Here is a 17,852-nt window from a genome sequence, read left to right on the forward strand (position 1 = left end):
GAGTGAAAGTAAGTGAAGAAATTTCTATATAAATTTTGTTAATATGCAAAAACGAACTAGTAATTGTGTGCGATTAATTTTCTCGGATTTTACGACGATGTTAAAATGATAAAAAAAATCGCGGAATAAAAATGATCGTTGTCATTGTTACACGTATGTTTTTTAGAAGCGCCGAATAATGACAGAATTTCTCTTGCTCAGTGACGTAGAATTTGCGTTTGGCTAAAATGTATTATTAGCATTACCGTTTATATGTTCGTGTAACATTTCGCGATGACAATCCGACGCGAAGCTTCACTATTATACGCATACTAGTTTAAGAAGTAAGAACACCTTGATTGGCAATGACGGATACGTCGGATTCTAATGATCGCAAGCCAATCTACGACAATCTGACGCATAAGATAACTGCACGTACACATATGTATACGTATATTGTATATGAAATAGGATAGGTGTGTCAATACGAGCGGTAATTACTTCGATTGCCAAGTTAAATAATTATTGCCGGGATAGGGGACGGCTATGTTGATTAATCAGTGACTCACCGTTCTGCGATCAGCACGACCTTCATTCTGCGAACATCGCTGACGTCACATCCTTCGCACGAGTCTAAAAGGCAAAAAAAAAAATTTGCATTAAACGACGACGTCGAATTCGAAAGTAGACGGAGACTGAATAAATTTGCACGCGCGAGACGTCTCGCACGCGCGCCAGATCTTTTATCTAAAAATTTAATCATGCAAGAAACGGAAAATAAATATAACGCGCGCGCGCGCGCGCGTTCTATGAGCACGCGAGGATCTTATAAAAAGGCAAAGGAGAGGATGAATAAAGCTTTTTCGTCTCTCGATACGGACGCTTATTTATGATCATCCATTAAAATATGTTTCTTATGTATACGTATCTACTCTCATTTAAAGTATACATGTATGCGACTTTTCATTTAACATGACCCAAATCTCGATCAAACACATCTTTCATCTCCTACCTAAAATATAAAAATTCCTCATAGCAGTTTATTAGAGAATAAATTTGGAACCGATGGAATTTCGAAAATTTTCACAAATTATCGAGTATTTGCACGTCGAAATTTAAGTTTACTGAAATTACGCCCTCAGACTTCAATTAATATTTCTAAGAAAATTAATATCGAAAAATATGATATAAACTCTTCTTGTGAACTTAAACCACTACTACTTTTCTCCCAACGACTCGATCCGAACGCGAACGAGATCGCTGCGATCACATGCTTGCGTTCGCGTTCTTGCCGAGGAGAGCCAGCGCAGGTAATTACCTTGTGCCGCCGATAAAAACGATATTAATTTTCCGCCATTTATCAGTCGACGAGTAACTTCTCTCGATACGCGCCCGGTACGTGGTCATATAACCGTCGTCGCAGGAGTCGGAGATGAAAAATCCAGACTCGGGCATCGACGTAACCGTATGCGATTTAGCCAGCGGTCGTTCGAGATGAGCGCATTCTATAATTAGTGTATTGGTGCGCGCGAGGGGATTTTTATTTTTATTTAAACTTGAACGTCCTTGCCGACGAACATCGTCGTCGTCGTCGTCGCCGTCGCCGTCGTCTCCTCTCCTCTCCTACGTTATAAGCGCCTTGACGCTCGATTCGGCCGGTTCGACAATAATTATTAACGTCTCGCGGACTCTTCGTCTTGTTTCTTTTTTTTTTTTTTTTTTTTTTGCCTAGTGTCATCCTTGTTGTCCCACTGGAATGAGATCGTTCGCATCCGCGGACACTAATTCTTCGGCACGATGTCGGACAGTTAAAAAAGAGCGAGGATTATAAATAAATTTACGATCTGGCGCCGCAAGCGGTACAGGCGTTACGCGCTTGACACCTGGCGTCCCTCTTCTATTTGAATTTCTCGATTTAGACCGGAGAAAAGGATCGTAAAATATGTTAATGAGACGATGATCAACCGGTGACGAATCGGAGGTCCGTAAAAAGATTTATTTTTAGAAGTAACATTGAAGAGAAATGAAGGTGTCATTAGAAAATGACAGTAGCATGTGTACGCCAGTTTCTTTACTGACTTTTCTAAGCAGTAGCGACATATTAATAAAATCGTAATATGCAAAGGGAAGTCAAGTGAAGTTGTCATTCAAGTGGAATTTAAAAATTTGCAGATTATAAAAATATAGATACTCTCATGCAATCTGGACAGATCCAGACGGATCAAAGAAAACATGAATCGTAAAAAAAAATGCGATATAGATCCGCATTATTACACATGTGTAACTATTTATTATTACAAGTCAACGATAATTTCGTTGAAAATAAATTTTATAAGGCTTCTTTACTGAATTTGCACAAACTTAAATTGTCAGGGAGTAAATTTTTTCCTCTATATCATATTTCAGCGAGCAAAGAAAACGAGAGGAAAAAAGGCGAACGAAAGGCGAAGAAAGAATAGTAGACAATAACCTGGACGCAGTGTATCACTGAGTCTGCTTAAGTTAATTGGAAGTAAAATGAGAGAAAGGTCCGAGGAATCACAGATTCTTCGTTCCTTCCTTTACCATTCTATGTTTCAGATCTCCCTTTTCTCTCCTCTTCGCCTTCCCGACGTTCTCTCACTTATTTGCGCTTCTCTGTGTTTGTTTAATCAGACACGAGGCTCAGTCTTCATTACCCGCACTAATTTATCTGGGTTGTCGTCTGGCTCCTTCTGGTCTCCGCGTCTGGACATTTTCGACCCTTGTACGATACATACGCGAAAGACAACCGTAATGTAGCGAAGAATCCGCCCTGCTTTAATTTACGCAAGTAAATGCAAGTACGCCCACAAACAGTCTTCTTTTAACACAATTGCACACGCAATTTGTCTTTTCTAAAAGATAATAGAAGAAGAAAAAATATATATATATATATATAATAACCTACTATAAATCTATAGTTTGGAAAAATGTTTATATTGCTTTTAATGACTTCAAAATAAATAATACGAAGAAATAATTTCTAATTTTTCATAAATTTCTGCTATTATTTTTCAAAATATCGCACTTTTCTGTTATATAAATTATTATATAAAATTTTTACAAAATTATTCTCTCAAAAATATTAAATATATAAAAATTATATAAATATTTCTATAATATATACCTTACAAAAGTATAATTAAGATTTAAAAATTGTTCATATATGTAATTATGAGAAAATAACATTAAATGGAGATTCGTATTTGACGTAAGATATTGATATGAAGAGAAGACAAGGTTCACGAAATTAACTTGATAACCCAAGAATTGACGAACGTAGATCCGCGTCGCCACGTGAGGGACAAAAGACATTGGAAGGGAGCAGTGTCAAATTGGGGACTCCTGGATATCGACGGCAATATTCGTTAAGTCCTGCTAAGACCCTGTATGCGGTGTAGTCCGTTCATTCGGATTGCCAAGTCTCTATCTCTCTCGTCTCTTCCTGTTCTCTCCTCTCTGCCGGTCCCTCTTATCCCTCGAACGAAGGCCTCATGGAGGTGGCAATCGTTTCTTTCTCCACTGTGTCTTTCTCACCCTCGCGAATGAGCCAATGCCTCTCGTTGGCTCCTTTGCGGAGGATCAGCACGTCAATAGAGTGTTTGTTTAATTTGCGGATTCGTCAGTTTGTGCCTCCGAAACTACGCAAAAGAGAACTGTTCGTTCAGTGCAACTCAACCTCTACTTGAAGAGAGAGAAGTATTTCATATTCCGCTATATTCCTCAATTTTCTCTCCCGGTACGAAGCAAATGTATAAATATGATACGAATCTGAAATTATCAGATCGCGCGATATTCGTAATTATCTTAAAATACAAAACATTATTTAAGAAACTGCTATTTATATTTGTCGTTCGAAGCAAGTTATATATTTAGAATAATTTCATGTCCAAGCAGCAAGACATGTAATTCCGCAAAAACTCACAGTGCGCTCTATGTATAAGAATGAGGCAATAAAGTATAAGTCAAGGCGATTATGAGCAGACGGTTAACGTAATTTCTGTCGATTTCCATGCACATAAATAAAGCATACAAGATCAGACTTTTAAACGACGGAAATTCTTCGATTAGATGAAGGATTACGTAAGAAGTGATAGCGTCTATATCTTGTTAGCGAGAATTCTGAGAACCCTTGCGAATTTTTCTCATTAAGCTCCCGCTTATAAAATGCACGGGAAGATATTTGAAGAATCTAGAACGAATGCTGGCGTTTCTCAAAATTTTATTGCACAATCTCGAGTAAGACACTTGGAATTTAAATTTCGGTCGATGTCTAAATGTCTCTAATAATATACGAGTGTTTAAAAATATATTTTTACAAAACTAATCTCTATAGTCTAGTTAAAAGTCTACTCTTTTATAAAGCGTTGTAAAGATGTTGAAAAATTTGAGAAACGATCTATATGCATTTAACATATTAAACATTCATATAAATAGTAATAGTAATTAACGCGGAAATTTATACGAATCGTAATAATAAAGTTCAAATTTACAATTACGATTACATTTGATGATAAAAAATAAACTTTGTGAAAGAATAATTTATATATCTTTTATCAGGAGCAATAGAGAAACGGGAAATGGGGGGAATGTAGAGACCCTAGCTTCACACAAGATCGCATCGCGTTATTTAAATTCATCATCCATCTATCCTACTGCCGTTGGGATTCGTTGGATTAATTCTCAGCCCGTCCAGATCTCTCTTTCTCATTGAGTTCGGGGTAATGGGGGTCGTTATTGCAGCGCAATGTAACGGCCGTGAAGGGTCATTGTTCAACCGTTTTTGGGGTTCGAGCAATGACCAGTTCCGCCGCGCATGAGAACGGACTGAAACAAAAGCTGACAAACCTGTTGGAAACAATCAGGCGCGGCTCACCCCAGCTCGGGCCAGCTTATGGTTCACGGAGGGGGATGAACAGTTGGGTGACTTTTTTTCGCCCAAGAGGAACACCTATTGTGTAATACTGGCAACATGTGTGCCTCCGTGTCGTCACGATGAGATCGACTGATCATCGCAGCGTCGTGATTTAGGAACACTCTCGTGTTCATTATTAAGAAAATTGTTCAAATTAACGAGATGTAAACGTCTAGTAACGGCTAATGTTAGTCCGTAAACAATAGTATTTATATGTGAACGTTATAATAAAATCTGTAAAAAAAAATTACAGATATTTTATTTCCCGTTTAATTATCGTTGCGATATCTATTATTTAAAAATGACGTTATTCATCGAATTTGGTATCTTAAATCCGATAATAAAATTTGCAATTTTTAAGTTACTCAATCTTAAAACCAAAGTTAACTTTTTGGAAATTGCCACTGTCGTTTTCATAAAAGCTATTTAATCAATAGTGTCTTCCTGCTGGATCAACAGCGTGGAAATCGATCGGGAGAAAGTGACAAACTGTCGACGCGAATTCTTCACTTGTGAATGAGTGTGCGACAATATTATGTCAGCGTGGCATATCGGGGATCTTAGTTAATTTCCGTCGCGGTCATCCTTCTTTGCCATGTTCCATTGCAGTCACTTTCCGTCTTCCTTTCCCATCGCTGAAAGAAACATTCTATATATCGTAACCCTTCCTTTCGCAGGAAGAAATGAAGAACGGAGGCAAAACGTGGGAGAGGGTGAGTAAAATCATGACTGCGACCAGTATGGTAGACAGAGGAGAGTGACAGTTGAAGTGAGGCGGACAGAGCAACGCCAATAAATTATACGCGACGATCTTTTTCTTCAAAACACTTTTCCTGAGACACCGTACTATTTTCTAATTATCGCGATACGTACAAAATTGCAGTCTGTCTAATCCGACAACGTAAAAGTGCGATTCTTTCTCTCATTCCTTCCTCCCATCCCTCAGTTTCCTCTCAATCTTCTTCGCACTTTTCTCGGCTTTTCCTCTCTCAGTGGGAGTTCGTGGTGAGTGTAAGGCCGTGGCTAAGGTGACCATGAAGAAATAGAGAAACTGCGGATGTATACGTATATATATATATGTGTGTGTGTGTGTGTGTATGTATGTGTATGATGGTAGCTAGTCGAGGCGGTTGGTTCGGAGACGAGAGGAGTGAGAAGGGGGAAGGAGCAGGGTTGGTCAGTGCTCCTTACTTAGAGGGTGGCGAGTCTGTTCTTAATTAACGCTCGCCTCTTTTGCTGCACACCCCCTCGCCACTGTGCTCCCGTAATGAGGCTCCTTGGGTGCGGACGCGCGTGTGTGTGCACAACCTTGCATGTATTGGATCGGTCGCGAGACGGTGTGGGTGACCTAGATGAGACGCGCCCTCGTCTAGCTAATTCTTTTCTTCCGCGCTGACCACTAAAGTAAGTAGATAGCCACATATACGAAGAGAAGCCGCGCGCGAGAAGTCCAACCGCGTACATCTCGCACGCATATGTGTATGTATGAGCGAATGTGTGTGGTTATATTCCGTTGCCACGGCCGAGACTCTCGGCCTGCAAAAGTTACGCGGACGTAACTGCGGGTCTTAACCCGCTGCCGTTGCTGCTGCTACTGCGGTGACTTTGTCCGGTCGTCTACTTTTGCGATACCTCACGAATTAGTTGCGATGCTGCCGGCACGCTGCCGAGCCATAATTACTTGGACAAAAATATTTCAACGCGATATGGCGCGCTTCTAATGAAAGCTTCTGATGAATCCAGTAATAGCTGCGACCAGTAATTGTCGAACTAACAGTTCCATCGGATGAAACCACATAATGAGGCAATCGACAAAGTAAAGGCAGGTTGCAATTAATGATAAAGCAAAATGACAAAACTTCTAATTCTCCTTCGAAAGAAATATAAAGTCATCGTTAAATTTTTTATCAAAAATATCTTAGTTATATATATCGCTTTACAATATCCTGAAGAGTACTTTTACAATAGAAACAGAACGACGTCCGATTGTGCTCCGCTTCTCTTATGAATGAGAGGTCCATCACGTGAATAAAGTAATATTCAAGACATTTTGTCGTCGGTTTCGCACGGCGAACGGTCAGGTCTACCGGTTGGGACTACCGTTCGAAACGCGTAGGGAAAAAACGTCCGTACGAATCGACTGGCCCATTCTTCAAGCGTATCCCGGGGACCGGCCTCTTCCATCAAACCCGCCCCCGCCGCGACGTCCTTTTCTCTCTCTTTCCTAGCGGAGCGCCGTGCGGATAACAGCAATTAAGTCTTCCCGTTAATAGAGACGATTGTGATTAATTATCGGATTTAATGAATGGCTACTTGTACTTGTAAATATAGACGGCGCGGGACGCGCATGTTGGTTACACCGTAAAAATTAGAGACCATGAATCCTCGAGTGCCCACCCCCGTTTTTCCCCCTCCCTCTCTTACCCTCCTTGCAGCGGCTTCTTCTTCGTCCTCGTGTGTCACCGGTACGCCTTGCGCGCCCGCCAGAGAGAAACGGCCCTCTCTGTCACAGTCCGCTGATCTTTCAACCGGCAATCAGGCAGGGCTGTGGGACCGTCCGAGCTCCATATTATAACAATCGTAATCTGGTGCAGGCGCGTATCGCGCCGAAGGCAATTGGTTATCCAGATATTGGTACGCGTTATTTTTATATTTCCGATTCTACGCGCATCGAGAAATGTTTTCTATACAAAATATTCTCCAGATTTTCGCGTATCCATCCATCATACATGGGTTTTCCGAATAAATTCGAAGAGATACTCGCGTGATAAAAATTTAGGAGCAACAATAATTTTCCTATTACGAGCTATGCAAAATTTTGAGATTTTTCCCAAGTTAAATATCAGATCCAAAACTAAAAAAAAAAAAAAAATATCTTACGATTCATTTAATCTCGAGTAGACTTTACAGAGAGAAAATCTGAATAATATCAAAAATTATAAAAATATAAAATTTGAATGCGAGACTTAATTATGCCATCGTTTTAATGTAAAAAATATTTTTAATTACAGAAGAAAACTTTCTTTTAGCTTTTGAAACAATAACAGAAATAAATGAGGTAACAATGTATCGTATTGCGTGCATTACATTATGCATGCCACGAGATGCTAGCGTGGGAGTGTGCATGAGCTCACGTGCTGAAATTAACTCCGGCCCCATTGCTTTTAAAAATAATTGGTAATTATCGATATTATTAATAGTTTTGCCTGACTCTTTGTCGGCAACAGGCCAATGTATATATATATATATGTTGAATATTTATCTTAAAAACGAGCTAATTGTCATCAATTTTAATTAATTTTGCATATTATCTTTTACATATTACCATTTGTTCATATCTGAATTTTATAGAGGTTTTGCTAAACACAACTATCATATTTAATTAAATAATGTCATAATTAATATTGTTACACGATTTTCCATTATTTTTTTAAAACATATATATTAAAGAAATAATTTTTAAGATCGCCAGTTTATCTCTTATTCGTGAAAGTAAAACATGCTGGTGAATCTGTTTAAGCAATTACAAATTGCGTGCGTCACAAGTATCCGTACGCTCGAAGCCGCGTGCATGCGCGCGCGCGCGCGCTAATACATACACGCTTCTTTACGCCCATTGTATAACAGGGGCAATGATTTATCGTCGCGCAACAATGTGCGTAGAAGTTTCCACGGAGAGAAACGAACGGTTGTTAACGACTCCGCTTGGTTCGAATGCCGTCGACTTGGTCGAAGCGCGCAGCGCTTTTTTTCCACGGGCTAGAAGGCGATTCGTTCATCAAAGTATCGATTGGTTCGTATAATAATTACCTCTCCCGCATTAGGGGTGGCTACCCCCTCCGCCGTGGCACAAACGAGCCCCGCTGTCTTCTATTAGACTAGACTCTGCCAACAGGGAGGGTGAGGGAAGGCAGAGAAGGGGGATCGACAGCTGCTCCGTTCGTCGTCCAATCCTTCGCCGTTGGCCGTGTTAATTAATTATTTATCCGCGTCGCGGATAAATATTTGCCGATTATGATGAGACGGACCCGGCTACGTCCGGGGATTCCTAGGAATCGCGGCATCGATCGTACCGCGTAACCAATCGGCAGTTCCTAAGAAATGCTCGCGACCTTTATATGGGTGAAACTGAACTCTCTCTCTCTGAGTAATGCTCTAACGATATTTAAAAGAGCCGTAAGTGGGAACAAGGCTTATCGGGAAATTTTTTAAGTTTTTCCAAATATGCTTGTTCGAAAATATATTACAATTTGGAGTATATATCTACACAAATGGCGCATTTGTTTCGATCTAGCGAAAATTATTTAAGACGCAAATTTGAATTTGATGAAGAAGCGTATCGATATATGCATCTCTGCGAACATGTGATTATCATCGTGCGAGCTTTTCCGCGGCGACAACAAATGCAGTCCTCATATTTCATAGAGACAGGCAGAGGTAGCATATTAGCAATTTTGTGTTGCGCCACAGAGCGTGTACTCGCGGCCTTAAAATTAGCTTTGCTCTTGATTCGCATTAGAATACAGCTTGGCCAAACAATATTACGTATAAACTCGCCTGTCACGCATGGCGGTTTCCGCAATTTATTATAAAGCCTACGTACAATAGCGTGTCCTAATGCAGAAAGAATGCATTCATCAACTTAATAAAATGACACACTTGTACCTCTATATATGGCCGACTGTATTGCTGTGCATTTAATCAACGTCTATAAAATTATTATATATGTTTGCGCAACAAGCTATAGAAAATAAATTATACGGATAAATAATTTTTTTCGCTTTCGTAAAAGCTCCTTCCGTTCCCAAAGAATCTTTTCAATCTTCATAAAATCGAATCGCGAGACGTTGTCGGATTAATCGGGAAAATATTTTCATTATTCATATATTGTCTCGATGCTATCCGCAAAAATTTTCGTTTCTTTATCAATAATTCATCTATGATGCGATTGCACCTTCTCGAGATTTCACGCGCCGAGGAAAATTCTATCAATCTCTTAATCTCTATAGTCCATTTAAATTCAACGCTAAAACAATTTGTGAAAGTCATTCTAAACGGACAGCCGCGGATGCGTAATGTCGTCGTGATTGACAACGAACACAGCGCGAATTGCGAGGAATGACGCTATGTATGCAGCTTTCTCGACTCCGTTATTTCGTTCGTCTTGTCGGTCGGATGGGTGGGTGGGTGGGTGGGTGGGTGACGGTGTTAGCGAGTATTTCTGTATCTAATTATAATCCTCGGGCGAGGGAGCGAAGCAATCGCCTAAAATTAGAGCGTATAGCCCAACCGGTCCACGCGCTGCTTTCTATTTTATATTTCGCCGTCTCTTTCGCACCGGATGATGCGCGATTCTCTCTCTCTCTCTTTCTCTTACCACTCTTCACTCGCTCGATGTCACGACTTCCCTCATCCTTGTAGCTGTTTTATCGCCTATCCTCCTTTCATCGTGCCGAATATCACCGCTTCTCGCAAGTTACTCACATCCAATTTCGACGCGCGCCGCGCGTAATTCATTTACGAAACTGTCACGCGTGTCAGATTGATCAAAAATGAATGTGGCATAAATTTGATACGTTATGCGATATCGCGACATGGTTTCAACTATGTTATCTTTGTGACGAAACCGCGATGCAATAATTCTAGATACCACGGCTGAATTTGTTTAGCTCGCATTGATGTCTAATTAGCTGTTGGCGCGGATTCAATTCTACGCAGAAGTTTCATTTACATACGTATGACGGTTTCACCACGGCGAAAGAGGAAAAGAGAATCGATCGTGGTTTTGGCCGAGATTCAGCTTTGATCGGGCGAATTTTAACCGATCTTAAGAGAGTCTTCGCATCAATACATCAGTCAGCATTAGCTTCGATTAACTAAGTTCTTTTTTGCTATGCCTATATACAGATTCTCTCGCAATGCCTTTCATCTACGCATTCTTTGATCAATTTAAAATCAATCTTTCCTCAGCAAATATTAGATTGGGCAATATATATTTTATCACTTTTTAACATTTTATATTTTAAATATCCTCTTTTATATATTTACTAAAAAGTAAAAAGTCTAAGAGATTCTGTGATCTATTTTTAACATTAAAATATTTATTACATAAAAATCTTTAGATCTTACAAATCACACCGATTAAACCTAAACAGCTAAGAATTAGTAAAATCGCGATACAACTATAATCGAAATAGAAGAAATCGCTGAACCAGGATTAATTAACTCAGACCGTTGTTAGTGCGAGTCGATCATTTCACCTCGCTATATCGAGGCCGAGACTCGGGCGGCTCGATTGAAACGATCGGGTAGCGCGCGAGTGCCCTTAAGCTCGTGCCGCGCATACACAGCGAGGCTTTAATTTCTTCCCTCCTAATGGGCTTTTTCGCCCGAGCTAAAGAGCGAACGCGTAGGATTAAACGGCGCGCAATGAATGGACGGCCGTCGAATGAGGCGATTGCGAGAAAGCGATGTCGGCAAAAAATAGACGAACCAAGAGAAACCGGATAGGAATTCAATCGACGAAATTATGAATTTCTCCATGTGAGAAAAGAGATTTAAAATATTCCTTATACATTTGATTTCTTTCGATGGATAGAATAACCGGAAATTAAATTCGTTAATAAAGAATTGGCTCATATTAAGATGAATTTCTTTCTTACAAATTAAAAGGATATAATTAAAAATTACATGTCCATACGACATTCAATTATATCGTTTCAATTTAATCAATAGCGATAATCGAAAAGAACAAAAGGGATTAGCGGGAACAGCATTCTATATAGACGATCAACTCCTGTCAATCTCTCTTCATTCATCTTGTTTTTGAACAGGCATCGGTAGCGTTTCAGGGGAGCGGAACCCCATAAGAAAAGGAAGGGAGGGAGGGGGAGCAAAGTAGAAAAAGTAATGATTCGTAGTGAGGCCATGACACGAGCGACAGCAATGATTAGCCGCTACGGAAGAATAATCGAAATAATGATAGGTTTGCATTGGCAACCCCTTTGAAAAACTCGAAAAGAAATGATGGCGAGACGAAAGCGTGCGACTTGCTTCGCTCGGTTAATTGTCGTCTAGCGTGTCGATGAATATACCCCTGAATCGATCGCACGCAAATGTTACCACGAGAGGTGTACGAAAAAAAAAAGAAGCTTCCCTGTGACGAATACATTCGGGAATGGCAACGCGCAAAAGACGGTCCTTCCATAAAAATAATAAGTATCTAATTTCTGACTTATAAATATCGAATGCCAGGCATTTTGATTATTGAAGTTAATATTTATTTTTCCATCGAGATTCTCCATTCAAATACATAAAGATATATCGAGAACAGTATTCTTCGGATATTACATAAAAAATATCATTTTCTTAAATAATCTCCTTTAATTAATGAAACATTTTTTTTTTTTCTTAGCAATTATAAATATCAGAAATAACTTTCCAGATATTTTTGGAAAAATTAAATTAAAATAAAGTATTAGGAAAAATATATACAAAAAGTTTTTAAAAGCGAATGCGTGAATCTTTGTGTAAACGATACGCTAGCTTTGCTCTACACGATTTTTTCCTACATCCACGGAAAAGATTTCCGGATCTAACGCTATTACTCTTCAATCTATCGTAAAATAGGATCGATATAGCGACAATCATATTTATTATTGAAAAAGGAATATTTTAATCTTAAATGGAAAATTCTTAAATCTAGAATAAAATGCCTAGTAACGCCACCGCGTATCGTTTTCGCGCCGACTATTGTGGCGCTAACATCAAGTTATTCTAAATGCAAGACTATATAAGCTTAGATTTGTATATGTTACTCTTGTCTCGAGATAGTAAGACGATCTTATTTAATTCGAGAGAGAAGAAAAGGAATTATTGATTTAATTTTAAAATTGTTTTATTTTTATACCGCATAAGGTTGCGATACGATTAAATATGTCAAGAATATTTTTTGTCTCGTTATCAGAAATCCTTTCTGAGGGTGTATATAATCGTAGAATTGATATTCGATGTATTTTCTGTATCGCGACTCTCCGCGAGTCGTAGAAAATTGCCGGTTGAGAACTTGGCACGATCATGAGGAGCCACGATCGGGCCTCTACGTCGAGAATGATCGCCGGACATGCTGATAATAATCCCTGATTGCCATCGATCGAAAGTTGTTCCGCGGGTTTTATGGGAAAATCGTCTGACACGTGACGATCGCCGCGGACGATCGACAGTCGACTCGCTGGTACGTGACTTCGATCCTTAATCATGACGAATCTAGGAAAAAGAGGAACGGGCAGAAAATCCGAGAGAAACAAAACTATATAATCCACGAGAATCTTCTAGATCTAGATGTAGAACCATGCTATTGATTCCGCATCTTTGAGTAAAGACATGAATATAAATGTCCAGTTGACATAATTTTTCGTAAATGCATGTAATATAATTTTTTTTTAGCACGTAAAAAATGATAAGAAATCTTTTGCAGCATATATCGCTAATATTTCATTTATAACGTCTACATCGAAAAAAAAAAAAAAAAAGTTAAATTGTCTAAATTCGTTCGACTTAATTACCATTTTTTGAATTAAAATATTTATATATTTAAATCAAATACGATATATTAAATCTAACATGACGTACATTTGACCTAAATACTTAAATATTTCAATTAAAAAAATTAGTAATTAGTTGAACGATTTAGTCAAGTTAAGAATAATTTTCTTGTTTCAGTGTACATATCTAATATAAAAAATACAATTAATATACACATATACAGTGTCGCATGTATATTACAAATGAAGCAGAAATATACAGGCACATATAACAATTGCAATAAATTACACAAGGAGCATAATGAAATCGACAAAGCGAGACGCAAACATATTTATTAACATATGCAAAACTCTATATGAAACGGATCGCAAATTAAAGAAAACGCAATCACATTAACAGTTTGATATCTTAGCCGTTATTATAATTGTATTCAAGCAATATAAAGAAGATACATTATTGCTTAATGAGATCAGAATCCCGTGTAAAAAAACTTAATATTTAATTAATACACTTTGTAAACAGACATCTTCTTAATCATATATTGCCTTTATAAAATCATTTATATAAGCGAACTTTTTGACTTGTGTTTCGATTTCACTAAGCAGTAACGTTGTACCCTTGAAATTGAATGCTACAAGTATATCAAAAAATTGATCGCATACCACATACGCATATAGCACACAAAAGCGAGCGCAAAATAGACGATACACTCTCAGAAAGGATTTCTGATAACGAGACAAAAAATATTCTTGACATATTTAATCGTATCCGCAACCTTATGCGGTATAAAAATAAAACAATTTTAAAATTAAATCAATAATTCCTTTTCTTCTCTCTCGAATTAAATAAGATCGTCTTACTATCTCGAGACAAGAGTAACATATACAAATCTAAGCTTATATAGTCTTGCGTTTAGAATAACTTGATGTTAGCGCCACGATAGTCGGCGCGAAACCGATACGCGGTGGCGTTACTAGGCATTTTATTCTAGATTTAAGAATTTTCCATTTAAGATTAAAATATTCCTTTTTCAATAATAAATATGATTGTCGTTATATCGATCCTATTTTATGATAGATTGAAGAGTAATAGCGTTAGATCCGGAAATCTTTTCTGTGGGTGTATATGTCTCGCGAGTCTTCCGCGAGAACACAACTGAATCGAATCGAAGCGGATAAATGATTTCCGGGGGCTCGGAAAATTTTGGATTTCTCGTTAAGCCGCGTGCGCGTCTGTTCTATAGCCCATAAGAACATCGTTAAGATTATATTTAGGCATCGTAAAAGAAAATATGCGTCCGTTGGAGCCAAGTCGCTCATTACGCGTGAGACAGCATTAACGCGGTCGGTGCAGCCAGGGAGTTTTCAGCATCATACGTACTCGTGTCAAAATATATATACATATATACAGTGGGTAATATCTACGTAGTAAATTAGCAGTCTCGCGTTTGGCACTCGGGATTCGTTTTCCTCACTCGAGATCGCTGTGAATTTATTAGAAATAAATTGGGAATAATTGCGTGTCCCGGAATTCCCCGCCTTGTTTTTAACATTCTCACATTATATATTGACATAATAGCGGTCATCTTTGAATTACTGAGATTATTGCAAAAAACTGTGTACTTTTTCTCAAGTAAAATAATTTCCAATATTTTAAAATAAAAATATCTTTATGATATTTTTTCATCTATATTTTAAGGATCTAGCTTTAAATTTAAAAATTGATTTTCACATAATTCTTATGCAATAATTAAGCGACAAGTTCTCAAGTTCTATAAATTTATTTTAATTCGTGTACACATATTTACGACTGGGATAAACAAACTTCAAAAATTCTCTATTTCAATAATTTAAAAAATTATATACTATATATATATATATATATTACATATTACATTATATATTTTTATTTTTTAAAGTTAAATGCAGTATTTTTAACGCTGAGTAATTCAAAGATTAAAAAAGAAAGATTAATTGTTAAAGCATTGATGCGATCGTGTGTGTGTGTGTGTGTGTGTGTGTGATGAGCGCAGCACTTGAAATGAATGATGCGTGTCTTATACGAAGCGTCGCGATGCTCTAATACAAACGTACCGTATCGCCGCGACTTCCGGTGTCCGTGGCAAACTTTTCAAAATTTTCTCGTTGCACATAGCCAGCTCAAAGTCCTTGAAAATGTCACAATTTCCTTCTCTGTTAGCGAATTTCTAGGTCAATGCTGCCTAGTGTTGTTGTCACGGGGCACATTGGCAACTGACGTGTTCGCGTAATAGAAAATTCGATGCTATTTTATTGCAAGTTTGTATCGAATTGAAATTTTCGCTTACCACGAACATCAATCGCACGATAGCAAGCGAAGCACAAATGATTTAATTGATTACGATCAAGTATGTAAAATGTAAAAAAAAAAAATTTTTTTTTTTTTTGACATATTCTTGAAAATCTTGTTTAAAGAAACATATATCGTATCTTGTGTTCGCGTTCGCTGAACAATCTTTACGAATCGATACATATGTGATGACTTAAAGAGTCTATCATCGTTCAACAATAGTCATTATAAAATTCTGCTTCGAAGCGTATCAACGGTATCAATCGATCTGTTCGTGACGTAATCACACATGAGTCCAAACATTTGAAAATCGTATCGGGAATAGAGTTCTCGATTAACAAATAACGTGAAAAAGCACACTGTAATTTCTCACACATGGTTCCAAAGTATTTGCAGGCGAGAGAGGATAAGAGAAAGAGGAACTTCGATCGAACAGCTGATGCGGTAAGAGAGAAAGAGAAAGAGAGAGATAATAAGGACGAGTATAGTATAAACAATGAAATCCTATCAGCACAAAATCCGCGATAACGATTCCGAAAAATATTTATCGAAATATTAAAATAATATAAACTCTATGTCATTCTATGTTTTTAATATGTTAATCAAACAACTTTTTAATAAAATAAAAAATATTTGAAATTTAAAATTTATCGTAACTTACAAATAATAGCAGAACAATGTTTTGATAATATTACTTTGAGGAAAATTTCGGCTGCGGAAATCCGACCCGAGTGCCTTCTAGGGGGTTGGTCGTGGAAAATCGCGAAGGGCGGGTCGCGGATGAAACCGGGGATAGTGCGGGGGTGGAGGCGGACGGTCGGTGAAAACGCGGTATGCAAAACAGGCGGCGAATTTGAACGGTCCTGCGCAGAACGGATAGCCTCACCTCGTGTTACCGGAGTACGAGAATCTCTCTGTCTCTCTTTCTCTCTCTCTTACGCACACACACACACACACACACACACACGCATAACATGCACACTCATAATATTCCCTTTGCGATGGATGCGCCGCTGCATACATATATCGCACGCTTTTCTCGCAATGTGCGCGACAGAGACGAACACACATACATACACATACACAGTCTCGCGCACCTCTCTCTATATTTCTCGCGTGAGTGTGATACACGTGCAGACGGCAGAGCGGCGGTGAACGCGTATCCTTCCGAGAGAGCGTTGTCGACGATAAAGCTCGGGTCGGATACTGCCGGTATATCGGTCGCGTGTTGCGTTATCACGTCGCGATGCAGAATGTCGTGGATGCACGCATCGACGTGGTCGTCGTCGTCGTCGTCGTCGTCGTCGTCGTCGTCGTCGTCGTAACGAGAACGCGAGACGTTTTCCACCCGGAATCGAGTAAAATGGCTGCTCTCGCCGCTCCGGCGCGCCCGAGCTTACTGGCTTGCCTCCCTTCGTTGGGTCCCCAACACAGAGACCGCCACACGCGTGCCGTTACATGTGTGTGTGTAGCGGATGCACGTAGCACGCCACGTACGAGCGGGGGAGCGTACGCGCGCATGCACACACCGCGCCGCGTCGACGCCCGCCAGATAGAATGCCGCTCTGTGTACATTCTATGCATATATGTGTATGGCTGTTTGCCTGCGAATACACGCGTGCGAGACGCACGAGGGACGAACGCACGCACACGCGTGCGCCGCATTCTCGCCCCCCCCCCCCCGCCGTCAATCGCGCGCGCACGTGTTCGCGCGCAGAACAGCTGATCGTGTGAAGGAAACTTCAAACCTTCGCTGCTTGAATTGATGCGGCTGAAAGTCGAAAACTGACCGAGTCACTTTTATCGAATTCTCGCGAAAGCGTGAACAGCTGTGTCTAAGGTCATCGAGTTTCCGCTATACAGAAATCGACATGGAGATTAAAAGCTGTACATGCTTTCTCTAAAATCTTTGCCTATTTTGTGTGATATAACGGATAAAAGATTCATTTTTTACAGATTCGTTTTTCAGTAATCTTGAATGAAGCTCGGAATGTATATAAAATTTTTGATATATAATAAATATTATTGCAATTTTGTAAATAGCACAGATATTACACATTAATTC

The 17,852-nt window shown here is 39.0% G+C and overlaps 1 protein-coding gene across 3 annotated transcripts in view; it reads right to left on the reverse strand.

The window, feature by feature from the left end:
• Zfh2 (Zn finger homeodomain 2) overlaps positions 1-17,125 on the reverse strand; it is a 313,903-nt gene extending 296,778 nt beyond the window's left edge. For 2 of the 3 annotated variants that reach the window (XM_070311087.1, XM_070311083.1), the window contains exons 1-2: positions 16,885-17,125; positions 549-612 (exon numbers count right to left, since the gene is read on the reverse strand). The gene's annotated coding sequence lies outside the window, so the exon portion shown is untranslated. Of the gene's footprint in view, positions 1-548; positions 613-15,552; positions 15,714-16,884 lie in introns of those variants that run through there. The other variant, XM_070311088.1, reaches the window with a different exon arrangement.
• Positions 17,126-17,852: the final 727 nt, after the last annotated feature.

This window comes from Polyergus mexicanus, unplaced genomic scaffold, assembly GCF_030449975.1.
Source record: "Polyergus mexicanus isolate NDT 795.1 unplaced genomic scaffold, iyPolMexi1.0 SCAF_19, whole genome shotgun sequence".
Lineage (NCBI taxonomy): Eukaryota > Metazoa > Arthropoda > Insecta > Hymenoptera > Formicidae > Polyergus > Polyergus mexicanus.